This window comes from Phocoena phocoena, chromosome 7 (genome assembly GCF_963924675.1).
Source record: "Phocoena phocoena chromosome 7, mPhoPho1.1, whole genome shotgun sequence".
Classification (NCBI taxonomy): Eukaryota; Metazoa; Chordata; class Mammalia; order Artiodactyla; family Phocoenidae; genus Phocoena; species Phocoena phocoena.
This window is the reverse complement of record NC_089225.1, coordinates 14,955,741-14,973,096: the sequence shown is the minus strand read 5'-3', so window position 1 is coordinate 14,973,096 and position 17,356 is coordinate 14,955,741. Positions and strand designations below refer to the sequence as shown.

At 36.6% G+C, this 17,356-nt stretch overlaps 1 protein-coding gene across 1 annotated transcript in view; it reads left to right on the top strand.

The window, feature by feature from the left end:
- DPP10 (dipeptidyl peptidase like 10) overlaps positions 1-17,356 on the top strand; it is a 662,859-nt gene that overhangs the window by 216,896 nt on the left and 428,607 nt on the right. The window lies entirely within an intron of this gene.

Below are 17,356 nucleotides of genomic sequence, written 5' to 3'. Positions count from 1 at the left end.
AACAAAATAACAAAATTGATGGAATGCAGCTAAAGCAGTGCTTAGACAAGGATGGACTGCTTTAAACATATACTAGAAAAGAAACAATATACAATTTGATTATAAGCTTCCACTTCGAGAAACTAAAAGAAAACAAATCAAATCCAAAGCAATAAACCATAAATGTCACAGTAGATATTAATGGAAAAGAAAGTAGATAAATGGAGAAAATCAATAATTAAAAAAATTTTTTAAAGGAAGAAAAAAGATAAATATTTAATTAGACTGGTTAAAAAATAAAGAGAGAAAATCAAACTACCAAATTTGGGAATAAAAAAGAGAACTCAGTATAAACTCTTCAGAAATTAAAAAAAGCACCATAAGAATATTATTCCAACAATTGTGAAAATGTAGGTGAAATGGATAAATTTGTGAAAGACTCAAACTACCAAAAGTAACTCCAAGAAAAAAAAAAAATCCAGAGATCTAAGTCAAGTCAAAAAATAGAATTATTAAGTAATACTCTTTCCACAAAGAAAACCTTTATGTACATATGGATAAATTCTATCAAACACCTACAGAAGAGGGCTTCCCTGGTGGCGTAGTGGTTGAGAGTCTGCCTGCCAATGCAGGGGACACAGGTTCGTGCACTGGTCCGGGAAGATCCCACACGCCGCGGAGCGGCTGTACCCGTGAGCCATGGCTGCTGAGCCTGTGCGTCCGGAGCCTGTGCTCCTCAACAGGAGAGGCCACAACAGTGAGAGGCCTGCGTATCACACACAAAAAAAGAAATCTACAGAAGAATACATATTAAAGTTTCACAAGCTATTTCAGAAAATAAAGGAGAAGGAACAGTTCTCAACTTACATTTTGAGACAGTTATTACCCTGACACCAAAACTTGACAAAGATATCAAGATTTCAAGAAAATAAAACTACAGGCAAATATCCTTTGGGTACATAGACAGCAAAATTCTTAACGACGAGCTGGTAAATTGAATTTCACAACACATAAAAAAGATTATACAACTTGACCAAGTGGGGTTTATCCCAGGAATTCAAGATTAGTTTATCATCCAAAAATCAATTATTATAGTCTTAATAGAACAAATGACAATCATATAAATTTTTCTCAGTTGATGCAGAAAATACATTGATTAAATCTAACACTTATTCATGGTAAAAACTATCAACAAAGTGGGATAGAAGAGAATATCCTCAAATTAATAATGAGCATTTATGAGAAAGTTACACCTAGTATAAAAGGTGAAAGAATGAATAATTTCACTGTATGATTGGAAACAATGTAAGGATAGCTACATTCATCACTTCTACTCAACATTGTTAGGGAGTTGTAGCCAATGCAATAAAACAAGAAACAGAAATTAAATACATAAAGATTAGAAAGCAGAAAGTAAAACGGTCTTTATTTTTAGATGACATGATATTGTATGTGGAAAATTCTAAAGAATCTACAAAACAATCAGTAAGATATAATAAGTTAATTCAGAAAAGTTGGAGAATTCAAGGTCAGTATACAAAAATAAATGGGTTTTTTTACTAGCAATATCTGACAATCTAAAACATGAAACAAAGAAAATCCCATCTACAGTTTTATAAAAAAAGAAAATATTTATGAGTACATTTTAAGAAGTGTATGTTCTGTAGAATAAAAATTGCAAAGTGTTATTGAAGGAAATTAAAGAAGGCCTAAATAAGTGAAGATATATGCCACGTTATTGAATTAGAAGACTCAATATGTTTCAGATGATGATTATCAACAGGTTACCTTGGAGATTAAATACAAATCTTGTCAAAATCCCAGCAGGCATTTTGTTGTAGAAATTGATTTACATGAAAATGCACAGGACCTAGAATTAAACAATTTTGAAAATAGGAGAACAAATTTAGAGGACTTACACAACTGATTTTAAGAAATATTATAAAGCTACGTAATCAAGACATTGAGATATTGGCATAAGGATAGACATATAGGTCAATGAAAAATTAAATGGACAATCTAGAAATAAACCTGGACATTCATGGTCAATTTAATTTTGACAAAGTTGCCAAGGTAATTCAATGGGGAAAGTATAGTGTTTTCAACATATGGTGCTGTAATAATTTTATGTCCTCACTTTGCACAAAAATTAACTTGAAATGGATTATAGACCTAAATGTAAGAGCTGGAATTACAAAATTTCTTGAAAATGTCGTAGAAGAAACTCTTTGTGATCTTGGGAAGAGTAAGTTTCTTTTTTTTAGAAATGGCACCAAAAGCACAATCAATAAATTGTAAAAATGAAAAACTGGACTTCATAAAATTAAAAACATTTGCATTTTAAAATACATAAAGAATATGAAAAGGCAGGCAAGTTACTGGAAAAATATTTGCAAATCATATATCTAAAAAATACCTTTATTCATTAATACCTAAGGAACTTTTACAAATTAATGATTAGAAGCCAAAATGTTAAAAATGGACCAAACTGGGCTTCCCTGGTGGCACAGTGGTTGGGAGTCCGCCTGCCGATGCAGGGGACATGGGTTCGTGCCCCGGTCCGGGAAGATCCCACATGCCGCAGAGCGGCTAGGCCCGTGAGACATGGCCCCTGAGCCTGCGCGTCTGGAGTCTGTGCTCCGCAACGGGAGAGGCCACAACAGTGAGAGGCCTGCGTACCGGAAAAAAAAAAAAAATGGACCAAACTTTTGAAGTCACTTCATTAAAGATGTTATATGAAAAACAAATAAACACATAAAATATGCTCAACTTTCTTAGTTATTAAACAAATACAAGTTCTTATCCACATTAGATTTCACTTACCACTTAATGGAATGGTAATAAACAACCAGATTGACAATGTGAAGAGTTGGTGAAGATATGGAGAAACTGGAACCCTCACACATTTTTGGTGAGAATATAAAAACAAGGGAACCACTTAGGAAAACAGTGTAACAGTTTCTTAAAAAGTTAGACATTTACTTACCACATGGCCCAGCATTTCCACTCCTAAGCATCTATCTAACAAAATAGAAACAAATGTCCATACAAAGACCAGTACACGAACGCTCATACAGTAATATTCATGATAGCCCCAAACTGGAAGCCAAATGTTCATCAACTGGTGAATGGTTAAACAAACCATTACATCATACAACAGAATACTAATCATTAATAAAAAGAAATTAACTATTGCATTATGCAACACCATGGATGGACTAAAAAAGATTATATTAAGTGAAAGAAGCCAGATACAAAAGCCTACATATTGTATGATTTAATTTGTATTAAATTTATTTATAAGGGAAAGTTATAGAAACAAAAATCAGTGTTTTCCAGAGGCTGTCTGTAGGATTGACTGAAAATTGATGCAAGGTAATATTTTGTAGTAATGGAAGTGTTTTAAAACTGGGTTGGGATGATGGTTAGAAAACAATATAAATATACTAAAACTCCTCAAACTGCACAATTAAAATTAGTCAATTTTATGTTATATAATTTATACCTCAGAAAAGGTCTTAAAAAATTACAACTCATTTTCTTAAGATTTGTGCATGGCATGTTTGTTATACCTTAATATATTTTGAGTGAAAAAGTAAATCATAGCTAGTCAGTTATTCATAAATAAAAATAAGTTTTTACACTTTGTTAACTTGTTTCAGTTGGGTGTCATTTTTCCACGGGAAAAAAATGATAAATGTTGGGTAATTTTTCAAATAGCCTAACAGTTTTATTTTAGGTCATGATGCCTTTTACCCTGAGTTTCCTTGCTTCCTATAGGTTATAGTTTTTACTAGTTTCTGCATTATCCTTCAAGTGTTTATTTTTGCAAAAAAAAAAAGCAATTGCAGAATAGGATTACTTTTCAGACATTTATTAAATCTCATCACACATTTACGTGACCATCTACTAGGAACCATGTGTGGTGCTGTGCTTTAGAGATAAAACTGATTCAAGAAAAAAATACAGCATTTTGTTCCATATAAAACCTCATTTTAAGATCCAAATTAGATTGCTAAAAGCACATGAACTGACTGAAAGAAGTTCTCAGGGACTGGTAAGGATTTGGGAAGAGAGAGACGGTCCTTTCTACTATGTTCTCATTTAATTGACTGTTTTTATTTTTTTATTATTTTTTTTTAACATCTTTTTTGGAGTATAATTGCTTTACAATGGTGTGTTAGTTTTTGCTTTATAACAAAGTGAATCAGTTATACATATACATATGTCCCCATATCTTTTCCCTCTTGCATCTCCCTCCCTCCCACCCTCCCTATCCCACCCCTCTAGGTGGTCACAAAGCACCGAGCTGATCTCCCTGTGCTATGCAGCTGCTTCCCACTAGCTATCTGTTCTACGTTTGGTAGTGTATATATGTCCATGTCACTCTCTCACTTTGTCCCAGCTTACCCTTCCCCCTCCCTGTATCCTCAAGTCCATTCTCTAGTAGGTCTGCATCTTTATTCCTGTCTTGCCCCTAGGTTCTTCTGACCATTTTATTTTTCTTTCTTTTTTTTTTTTTAGATTCCATATATATGTGTTAGCATATGGTATTTGTTTTTCTCTTTTTGACTTATTTCACTCTCTATGACAGTCTCTAGGTCCATCCACCTCACTACAAATAACTCAGTTTTGTTCCTTTTTATGGCTGAGTAATATTCCATTGTATATATGTGCCACATCTCCTTTATCCATTCATCTCTTGATGGACACTTAGGTTGCTTCCATGTCCTGGCTATTGTAAGTAGAGCTGCAATGAACATTGTGGTACATGACTCTTTTTGAATTATGGTTTTCTCAGGGTATATGCCCAGTAGTGGGATTGCTGTGTCGTATGATAGTTCTACTTTTAGTTTTTTAAGGAACCTCCATACTGTTCTCTATAGTGGCTGTATCAATTTACATTCCCACCAACAGTGCAAGAGGGTTCCCTTTTCTCCACACCCTCTCCAGCATTTATTATTTGTAGATTTTTTGATGATGGCCATTCTGACCGGTGTGAGGTGATACCTCATTGTAGTTTTGATTTGCATTTCTCTAATGAGTAGTGATGTTGAGCGTTCTTTCATGTGTCTGTTGGCCATCTGTTTGTCTTCTGTGGAGAAATGTCTATTTAGGTCTTCTGCCCATTTTTGGATTGGGTGGTTTGTTTTTTTGATATTGAGCTGCATGAGTTGCTTATATGTTTTGGTGATTAATCCTTTGTCAGTTGCTTCATTTGCAAATATTTTCTCCCATTCTGAGGGTTGTCTTTTTGTCTTGTGTACGGTTTCCTTTGCTGTGCAAAAGCTTTTAAGTTTCATTAGGCCCCATTTGTTTATTTTTGTTTTTATTTCCATTTCTGTAGGAGGTGGGTCCAAAAGGATCTTGCTGTGATTTATGTAATTGACTATTTTTAAACAGTTGCAGCCTGCTTGATCAAATGAATATCTGTAAATGTTTTTATTATTACATTGGAAAAACTTAAAAAGGATCATGATATAATATTTTGTATCACTTTAAATCACCCATGAATTAAAATATAAATTCTAGATTTATGGAGAATAGATCATGTTTAGACTATTTGACTGAAAAGGGTAGACTTTGAGGAACAACAGCAAAAACAAAACATGCTGTAAATACAGGTGTGTACTTGGAGAGTCATTGAAATTTAAATTTCTTCTGAATTCTTCAAAATGATTGTTGAATTAACATTTTTATCTGAATAATTAAAGCATTAATGGTCCAAGGTTGACAACAGTTGATTTTGTGATGATATGATGATCCTTTGTAGTGACTCTGGGTGACTGTATGAGTTTTCCTTGACACAAGACTAAGCTCTTCTGATCTATTCACTGAAGGGCAAATACCTGAAATTATTCATGCTTTCCGACTCAACGTATTATTAGATTTTTCCTCTCACTTTTTTTTTTTTTTAACATGTTGTTTGGGAGAAATAAAGATCTTTAACTTTTATTGAGAGGGGAGATGAATTTTCTAATCCTAGTATATGACCACTTGATGCCAATAAAAGGGGTGCTTTCACAGTATTATTTAGGGGAATTCAGAGGGTCCCTGTCATACCAGGGCACAATAGAGTATTCATGATTATTGGATTTTTTTTTTATATGAATACCTTGAATAATTGCCCATAGAGTACTAATGCCATCAGGCCTTCTGCCACACGTAATTTCTCTTTTCTGGGATGTCTCCCTGTGTATGCCATGGCCACATCCCATTTTCTGAGGGGTGGTTCCCTACAAATGGGCCTCCCCCTGCTTTGTGCCATGGAGCTCTCGCATTTGAAACACCGCTAAATGGAACAGTGAAGGGCATCTGAGGAAGAGGCAGCTTTCAGTGGACCAGCTAGGAGTTTGCGAAGTGGCCTGGTCCACAAGCTCTGTGCCACAACATTATTCTGCTGAATAGTAATTGGCAGTTATTCAGCTCCTTTTTCTTTTGGCATCTGAATGTATAGCATATGGAAAACAGATGCAAGGAGAGACAGAAACAGGAAAAGTCAGTAAACAGAGACCATGAATCAGTAAAGTTCATAAATTAGAGTTAAGTGATTGTCAGAAGCAGAAAATACTGGCAGAGCCTCCACAGTGGTGGGACTCTAGAATAGGTTATCTCTTCATAGTGAGGTTTGAGTAAATTGGATCTCTTTCTTTAGATTTTCTCGGTTGTTTAGATAGTCTGCAATAAAGGAGTGTTACTTTCATGATCAGGACAATATATGCAAATAGCATAAATATACCTAAAGTTTTGAAAAGAATTACTGGCTTGATTTAACTAGATTTTCCTTTGTTTATCATCATGACTCTGCCAAAGCTACTGCATCTGTTGCTTTATGAATGGAATACTGATTGGGTGAACTAAAATACAGTTTTTTAGATCTCATATTTAGGCTGCTGTAAAAAGCCTAGTTTCTGAGTAAAAGCCAGACATAGGTTTCTACCACGTGTTTTCAACTCAGGGACAGTTTGTGGATGATGGGGAGTTTCAGTATGGTAGTGATCAAGTTTAATTCTCCAGCTGTCCCTTTAACCATCTGGCTTTGTCTAAGGAATGTCATTCTACACCTCTCAGTTATTTGTTTTCCACTTAGGTTTCTCTGTCATAATGGATGTCTTTGACATTGTGACTGGAGCCGAAGGGATTCCATATATGCTTCTGATTCAGTGGTCCAAGGTGTTAAGAGATACACATTTTTTTCTGAGGAAGAGCTGTGAGCTTTTTCCTCTCATTAGTATAAACTAGGTTTATGCCAGGTTTATCCAAATGCTACCAGATGATTAATAAGAACGTATAATCATCATGCTCAAAAATCTGCCAATGTGGGTTGAGATTTCAGAATCTTACTTCAAACCTGGACTTTAAAAATAACTTAATCCAACTCTATTATTATAGAGATGAGTAAATGTTGTTCAAGACAAGTAAAGCCACTTGCTAAGATTATAGGAAAGTCGTGACACAGTAGCTTCCAGATCTATATCCTCCTCTTTCTAGCCAGATGCTAGTTCTGCCATGATGTAAGAGAGACACATCCCATTCATCTTTTATCCCAACATTTAATATAGTTCCTGACACATAGTGGGGGCTTAATTAATGTCATCTATGTGCATCATTGAATACTGAGTACATTCTGTATCATATATCAGAGACATGTACAATTTTTATTTCCACAGTATACATTGTTATGGCAATTTTTGAGGCTGATATATGTTTAACATCAAATAGCATTCATTAATATACACAAAATTGTGCCTGGCACTCTGCCAGGATCTGTCCAAAGAAAGTAATGTAAAATTAGCCTTGTCTTTCTAAATATTTAATCTCTCACACAGTCCAGAGAGAGAGAGAGAGAGAGAGAGAGACTTCAAGAAAGTGCTGAGCCCTTGAATACCTCAGGCAAAGCACGTATCAAAGATCAAAATGCAGAGCCACTATTTCCCGAGTCAGTGTCGAGAAATAACTCTGTCTTCAGGAAGACTCTGGGAAGAAAAGCACTGCTATTGACCCGAAATTTCCACTCACTGATAAGCCATGTTAGTTAAGATGGGGACAGATTTCTTTGAAGTGCTATCGCCAGTATCAACTTAGAGGTTTCCTGTGTCATCTGAAGGCTTCATCATTATCTAAAGATGTTGGCTTTCTTGGTGCCCTTTTCTATTCTTGAACTCTCACTTGTGCCTGTGATCTATGATCCTGTTGCTGATTTATCTTTATTATTAGCCTGTTTTCCTAGTAAGAGAGATGTTTAATTCTGCTCAAATTTCTCCTCTTGCATTCCTAACGGGCCTTACACTATCTTTCTGTTTATCATTATTCTCTTGGCCTCTGTCTGTCTAGCTGTACTTTGGCCAATTAAATGTACAGGGGCACAGATGCCAAAGATAGATAAAGAAGCAGCTGTTAGTGTAAATGTCTGGTTTAGGATGGGGTCATGGAATTTTCCAGTAAGGCTAGGTCTTGAACAATTCCACGGCCCCATCATAAACCAGACATTTACACTAACAGCTGCTTCTGTAACTACCTTTGAAATCTGTGCCCCTGTGCATTATTATTCATTCAGCAGTTGTTTCTAAAGGGTTAACCTCTAAAGTCCATCCTCGTATATCTGATCTCTGGTTAAAATGAAAATAGAAAGTAGTATGGTCTGTATTAATTAAAAGGTCCTTTAAGGGATCAATGCCAAAAGCTGAATAGATGAAAGCTTGCCAAAGGCACAGGACCAGAAACTTAATTGCCCCTTTCAGTAGCAAGACTTCTATGGACTCTCACACTCAAATGTATGACCTTCTCTTAATTTTGTGCTAATGCATAAAATGAGGGTCCTGCTTGTCTTTGTACTTAACCATTTGCATGGTACATATGCAGTGCCGTAAGTGGAGTTTGTGTGAAAATAGGGCTCCTAACCTGATGTCATTGGGAAATAAATCAGATGGTGTAGATGAGTCTGTCTGTATACTTGATATGTTTATGGAAATATATATGCATTCATATTTATTTTAATGACCAGAATATGTGAGAATTACAATGAGTTTTTAACATAGTAGTATTCTAATTCTAGGATTGTTGCTATTTCTTTGTACAGCTTCAAAAGGGATCATTACACAAACCTGAAAACAAAACAGTCAAGTTGAAGTCATTTGTGTTTACTCTATCTTCTGAGACTATCAAGCTAATTAGACTGCTAGGTATCCTTCCGAAATTGAAATTATATTTTGCTGCTTGCAACTGCATTGTACTACAAAATATGTGGCCATGGAATGACCATCCCAATGTCTACTGAGCAGATACTTTTCTTTGCCAAGTCACAGAGAGGAGTAACAAGGTGGATATAATGTTTATAAAGCGCAAAAGTCAATCAGTTTACAGTTCCTGGTTCCCTGGTATGCAGTGGAGTGCACACTGAGATTTTGAAAAAGAGCTAATTCGGGTATTCCTCCCTATCTTCTCATAATTTGCCGATATTGGTTTCATGACTATTTCAAGTAGAAAACAAATCAGCTTTAAACTGGTAGCTTTTTCAGTAAGTAGCTGATACAGGTAGATAGGCTAAATTGAAATCATGGCTTAATCTAGCCAAAAGAGGTACATGGAAAATTGATAGTACATTCTGGAAGATCTTGAGCCATACTACTCTGAAGCATTTTCTTGCACTTACCCTTCCTTTTATCAAGTACTTAACTACTAACTTAGGTGTGCAATGAAAAGGAGCTCAGGAAATCTCTCCAAGACATGCATATATTCACAATGTCATTAATTGATTAATCAATTAAGTAAATCACAGTTTATTTGTGTGCCTTCCATGTGGCAAGCATTTCAGTAGTTCTGGTTTTATAAGAGATAAACATGAGAAACCATTTATGTATGTCCACTGAGAGCTCAAAGGCTACTGTGGGAATGAGACCAATAAATGGACAATTATAAGGCTGTGTTCCAGTTTCATGAATAGCAGTTTACACAAGCAGACTGAAATCTGTGAGATTTATAGAATTTAGATCTAGAAAGGATTGTTCAAGGCAAGGGACTGCACCAGAGAGGGGTGCATTACTTGCTGTGTAAGTGCTGCCTGGTGACATCTTACAGGTCTTTTTAATCTAATAACATTTCAGAGGCTTGTTCTGTACTTTATATATAGGGAGCAAATTCTGTCATTTCCACTCATGCTTGCTGTATAAGACTGATATAATCTTGTGTCACCCTTTTCTATGAAGAATAGATATTGGACACCAGGGCATGTGTGTGAATTTAAGTGGTCTCCGGTACAAATGTTTCAGAGCTCCCCAACATAGATCCAAGTCTTTCAATAATAATTTCTTGGTATCGTATATTGTAGGTTGTCCAGGGGCCACTAAATAAAAGATAGAATCAGTGGATTGAAACTCCCAAATAATGTGAAAATATCACCACTTCTGGCTCTCAGGTAGTGTTGTCAACTTCTTTCTAATGGATATGCTTATCATCGTGATGGGAGAAGAGACAATTTGGAAGGGATTGGGAAAGGATTTACAATTTGGAAAAGGGGTAACCTCATAGAAATTTTGGTAATAGTTTACTTCAATATTAATAATAAATATCCTAACAATATACTTCGTATAGCAAACTCTTCTATATCTAACCAGTATTCCTAGTGCTTAATGTATATTAATTCTTTTGCTTATTTTAGCAACACTTTTGCTTATTTTAACAACACTGTACTTTTTATATCACTCCATTTTATATGTAAGAAAATAGAGGCAAAGGGAGGTCAAGGTTATCTAGGACCACAGCGTCAAGAGTCTGGTTCTAGGTATTAACTCTTCAACACTGTACTTAGTGCCTCTGAATTTATGATGCCTGGCTCTTTCTCCCATGCTGTGCTTGGTGTTTGTTGTAGTTATGTTGATTTTTCAGTTGAATCATCTGTTTCCCAGGTGTTCAATCATGCCACAATGTATTTTTTCTTTTTTTTTTTTTTTGCGGTATGCGGGCCTCTCACTGTTGTGGCCTCTCCCGTTGCGGAGCACAGGCTCCGGACGTGCAGGCTCAGCGGCCATGGCTCCCGGGCCCAGCCGCTCCGTGGCATGTGGGATCTTCCCGGACCGGGGCACGAACCCGTGTCCCCTGCATCGGCAGGCGGACTCTCAACCACTGCGCCACCAGGGAAGCCCGCCACAATGTATTTTTATACCATTAATTTTTATTTTTCTCTCTCTAATTTCTTGTTTTTATCTAATTATGTTGGCCAGTACCTCCAGAATAATAGTTGTGATGGTAGGCATTTTGCCTAAGTGAAATGCTTCAATTGTTCCCCCCAGTATGTGTGATGTTGGCTTTGAGGTCTAACCAGCCAGACTGTAGAAAATTAAGGTTCATATGGGAAAGCAACTTCAGTAATCCAGGTGACAGTGTGAAGAGAAGTATTGAGAGTGTGACTCATTTTGAAGGTACAGTTGATAGAATTTCCTGATGAATTGGGTTTGTATTTGGTGTGCAAGAGAAAGAGAGAATTCATGATTCAAGGATGACTCTTTTGTTTTGTTTTTTGTTTTTCTTTTTGTCTGAACAACAGAAAAGAAAAAAAATTATACTACCTACCAAGATGTGCAAAGTGTGGGAGGAGCCGGTTTGGTGGAAAGAACAGGAACGTTTTCTTTAACATATGCAGTAGTCAGGGTTCTCCAGAGATACAGAATCAATAGGAGATGAGAGATAGATAGATGATAGATAGATAGATAGACAGATAGATAGATGATACATAGATTTTAAGAAATTGGCTCAAGGAATTGTAGGGCTGGCAAATCTAACATTTACAGGGCAGACCAGTAGGCTGGAAGTTTCGGCAAGAGTTGATATTGCAGTGTTGAGTCTGAAGGCAGTCTAGAGGCAGAATTCCTTCCTTTTTGGAGAACCTCAGTCTTTCCTTTTAAGGCTTCAACTGATTGGATGAGGCCTATGCACTATATGAAGGATAATTTGCTTTCCTTAAAGTTTATTGATTTAAATACTAATCATTTCTAAAAAACATACCTTAACAACAACATCCAGACTGGCGTTTGACCAAACAAGTGGCCATTATAACCTAGCCAAGTTGACACATAACATTAACCATCACAACATATTAAGTTTTAGATGCCTGTTAGACATCCAAGTAGAAATGTCAAATAGCCAGTGAATATACCCATCTAGTTATCGAGAGAAATCCAAGCAGGAGACATAAATTCCCCATTCATTACAACATAGAAATCAATAAAGCCTTGCCACTGGATAAGAAAATCTTGTCCCAGAGTTCAAGTGGAGAAAGTGTTAATGCAGCTGATGTGTCTAGTAAAAGTTTGAAATTTAGACTGTTGGTTACAGTGTTATACAGGTCATCATCGTCCTTGATAAGCGCAGTTTCCATGGGGAAGTAAAGGTATAAGCTTGACTGAAGTGAAACCAAGGAAGAATGAGAGAAGACAAATTAGAAACAGCTCTTCCAAGCAACTTTGTTGCAAGGAAGAACATCCAGAAGAGACAGTAGCTATGGATGAAGGGAGATGTGGAAACAAATGATTTTTTTAAAATAAAATACATTGTAGCATGCTGTATATTGATGGGAATGATCTAGAAAAGAGGGAAAGATTGATGCAAGAAAAAGAAATGCAGTTGATAAAGGTTTGTCCTGCCGATGAAAAGGATAGAATTTAGGTCTCAAAAGGAGGTATGATCAGAGAGTGGAACAAGGTAGTTGATCCACAATCACAGGGAAGACAGAGCACATAAGAACAGACAGGTACATAGACAGGGCTCTGGGAGAATGAGATAACACTGTTCTGATGGCTGATTTTCTCTGTGAAGGAATGCCATCTGGTGAAAGTAAAGATGAGGAAGGACGTATTGCATATTTGAAGAAAGAGGAAAAAATATGAATTGTCTTAAGAGAGTGGTACATTTGTACAATCTAGAAACAGCTATTCCTTTAAAATGATGCTTTTCTGTCACCTGCTGGAAAATTGCTAAAATAAATAAACAAATCTACAATGACTGTGAATGTAAATGGAACCCTCTGTAGTTGGGCAGTGTCCCACAAATACATGTTGATGCTAGTTTTAGGAAAATATAGTAGGAGATCCTAGTATTCTTTTGTTGAGTGAATGAATATAAAACATAATAATTGCCTTAAAAGGAAACTAATGAGATCTATTGAAGATGGATGATGAAGGTTATATGTATATTTTGGTCTTTGAGATATACCAAAATTAGGAATAGAATTGAGATAAAGCCCACCATCAGCTTTATGATTTAATGTTTTGCCCAATTTATCACAGTATCCAAATTATTAAAGTAAGCTTTCAAACATTTATTTTAAAATAGGTCATCCTTTTCTATTCTTTATGACTTAAATAAGATGAGTCCATTTTCCCCAAAAATGTATGTGCAGCTTGTAGAAAAGAAAGAACTAGAATACATTTTAAAGGTATCTAAAGCCATTAAAATGTCCCCTGGTGATATTTAAAATGAGAAATAGGGCACTACTTATTTAAGTAGTGTATTAATAATGTGGAAATGGTTCAACCTTCTCCTCTTGGGGTTCTGGAACTTTCCTCTCGCAATTGTATCTATCCCTAGATGACATGTATTGTTGTTAACTGAGAGCTAAAGAATGTCTTATGGAAGTACTTTTGAGTCAGGTTAACATAATTTATGTAAAATGCCAAATGCAAGTTATCAGAGGAAACGGTGAGGCTTTGGTGGTTTTCCAGATGATTTTGGTCCAGTACTTAGTTAACCCAGATCCTGTCCTGCTAATCATGACTCCTCCCCATGTAGGATCCTGTACCCCAGTCCTGTACATGGAGAATCTGTACATTTAGGTATGAAAGTATCACTTGTACCATAGCCTTGTACATGTTTTATCCAACAGTGCATGTATCTGGACTAACAATGAGTTGGCACAACTGACCTAGACTCAAGGCTTGAGGATAACTTTCTATCTTATCTTTAATATGTATATACACAAGCATGCTTGCAAGAAAGAGAATATGACTGAGGCAAAAAGAATCCACTTATATAGATGCCACAGAATAGAGTTGAAGTAGAAATGCAAGGGCAGGGAGGGAATGAATCATGGACAATTGATTATAAAGGCACTATTTTATCCCAATAAATGCCTTATATTCTCACCAATGAGATTTGCAAGACATCCTTCACAGAAAGATCTGGAATAGACTGTGTAGAGCCAGGACTAGTTTGAGACGTATGCCAGAAACCAAATGTAATGTCTTGAAGATGTGGGACCTCTTCACATTTTGATCTCAATTGGTATTATTTGGAGAATGGCAATTACTTTGCAGTATCAATGCCATAGTATCAGTGAGGTAATGGAAATCCAGAGGGCTTAAATGTCTGGTCCAGAGTTTCAGAGAAATTTAATATAACCTGCACCAGAATTTGACTCTTCACTTGCGAATTTTTCTTATTGATACAGTTCACATATGAAATCTCTGACTGCTTTCATAGGATTCAGAAATGTCTGGCCAGTTGGTGGGAATATACCACTAAGAGTCTATTTCACAGGAAGTACTGAAATGTGTCCTGGGGGGTAACTATACCAAAGGTGAGTTCTTTTATGGTTTCATCCAATAACTAATACTGAGTTTGATAGAATCTTTTATAAAAGGGGGTGAGGTGAGGTTGAGAAGTGAATTATCCAAGCAGCTGAATATCTGTGATTCCCATTTATTGCTCTGACACAGACCACATGTATTAGAGATCAAAAAACTAGAAATTATGTGTAAAAGAGTGAAAAAACTGTTTTCACGGAAGATAGTTTAAGACATAGGGCTCAAAAGCTGTATTACTGGGTCTCTGTCAAACAGTTTAATGAAAACAGTAGGATTCTTTTCTTTTTGGCAATGAGACATCATGTTGCTTGGCCATGTTGAGGGCTTCCCAAAATATAGTGCAGTCGTAACTTTGGTTTATCAAAGACAAGGGAATTAGAAGCACTTGAAAGCAAGGCTGGGTGAACTCCTCTGAAATAGAAACCTCATCTGTGATTCAAAAGAAAGATGGTTCTCTCTCCTTTCCAGGCAACAGTGGTGATCAAGAGGCATCATCAGGAAGCTCTGTGGCAGCGGGAATCTTGTGGGCAGACACCAGTAGGAAGATCAGGCTAGAATACGGGGGAAAATATCAGATGACTAAGAAATGACTCAGAGGATACTAGGATATCAAAATAGTGTGTGGAAATATAAGTAATTAATTTTACTGTTAGCATGACCCAATTTGTAACCTTTCTTTCTGGGCTCATCTGAAATTGGAACTGGTGGCAAAAACACGAGTCTATAGCTACCCCAAATCCAGGGGTCAGTATTCACACTTTTATTCTGTAATGCAGTGGCCATACTTAAATTTGTTACTTCTTTTCTCAATCTCTCTCTCTCTCTCAATTGCATTTAATTCACCAATTATTTATTGAATCCTTACCATGTTCTTATCATTAAGAACTTTTATACCTGTATATATTCATAGAATGTCAAACCTGAAAATAATCTTCAGCAATGTCAGCTTACTTATATTAATCTGATTCAATTAGACTTAGGCAAATAGTGAATAATATAGGAGGGAATTCCATGAAGGAGTAAATTAAATATACATTTACAAACTTTTTACACCTATTAAAATGTAATGATATCAAGTTCAAGGGCTGCTTTCTATTTCTAAACTCCCTTCCATCTGTAAACAGGTTTATAGCACTCTCCCTCCAAAACCCTATATAGATTAGGTGATATAAATAGGTCCTTCAACTCACTAGGTTTTATTCCTGGAACAGTTGAGAAGTGACTGCTCTGTGGTGAGACTCTATGGGAGATTCCTTAGCAAACTCATGGATTCCAGGGAGAAAATTGTTGATGCAAAGCTATTTAATGAGTTGTGTTACTTTGACATGAGATCAGTCCTCCGAAGAATCATTCACTTTGAGAGGCAGAATGAAAATTTCCTTAATATTATAAATTATTATATTGATATTTTATAGCACAGGCAACATAGAGTTCCCAAGTTTGAGAATGCATTTTGGTATTATTTACTTCAACCAGGGGTCTTTGAGAAAGCTATTTCATTTTAGGGAACTTTCTTAGCTTGACAGTTTAGGTTAAGAAGTCTGTGTGACTGTGCCAGTGGCACATTTCTTTGTGGTAAGAATGTGCATTATTCTGCTAAGCAAATGACAAAATTAGTTACTCTAGATAAGTCAAACTTGCTGGAAGTCAAACTGCAGGTGATGAAAGTTATACTAACCGTAGATCTTAAATTCCCATAACTTTCATTCTGTCCCTACATATTAGAGAGTGACTTGATATATTTTTAGTAAATAATCACAATTCATAGTCCTACCCTTCATTTTTTTAAATGCTATGTAAACTTGGGTTGATAATAATAATAAATCATTTCCAATGATGTTAATTCTGATAGTGAGTTAGTTCAACTAAGGAGAATGAAATTAAAACTATAAAAATGTGTTTGTGTCCCTATGACTTTCTTAGTGTTGGGACCATTTGCTCAGATTCATTTACATATATGGAAAACTTTTTAATCATTTAGTGTTGAAAGAGACAATGAAATTCCTGGAAATGCCATTTCCCAGCCATGTGTGGCCACTGTCCTGAAAATGTCCTAGCTGAGTTCTCCCTAGAATCTAGCTATCCAATTGAACTATAACAAGTGCTACAAATACGAACAAGAAGTTAAAATTGTCTAGTAACACACTGGATTAAATAAAACAAAGCAAACTAATTTTAATAAAAGATGCCACTCGGGCTTCCCTGGTGGCGCAGTGGTTGAGAGTCCGCCTGCTGATACAGGGGACATGGGTTTGTGCCCCGGTCCGGAAAGATCCCACATGCCGCGGAGCGGCTGGGCCCATGAGCCATGGCTGCTGAGCCTGTGCGTCCAGAGCCTGTGCTCCGCAATGGGAGAGGCCACAGCAGTGAGAGGCCCGTGTACCACAAAAAAAAAATCCCAAAACTGATGATAATAACTCAGGGAAACTCTAGACTACAACAAAGTAGCAACAGGAACCCTGTGAACTCAAACACTGAGGATGATGGCATAGAAAAGTATAGGAAGCAGTTTATCTACACCACTCCATCCTCCAGTCCAGAGCAGCTTGATGCCAGGGGGGTTACTTTTAGAGGAATTTCACCCCATGGGGAAAAAGGAGAGCAGGAGAACATCAGCAAACCACTGTGGACAATTGCAGTCTTGGCTATTGAGGACTCCCACAAGCCCTGGGCTGGAGTTGTCTCTGCAGTGAGACCTTCCCCCAGGTACCCAAGTGCCAAGCTCTCTAGAGTTGCGATGCCATGGTGCCTTGCCATATATGGGACCAGAGCTACCACTGCTCTATGTCCCGTGCCTGGTT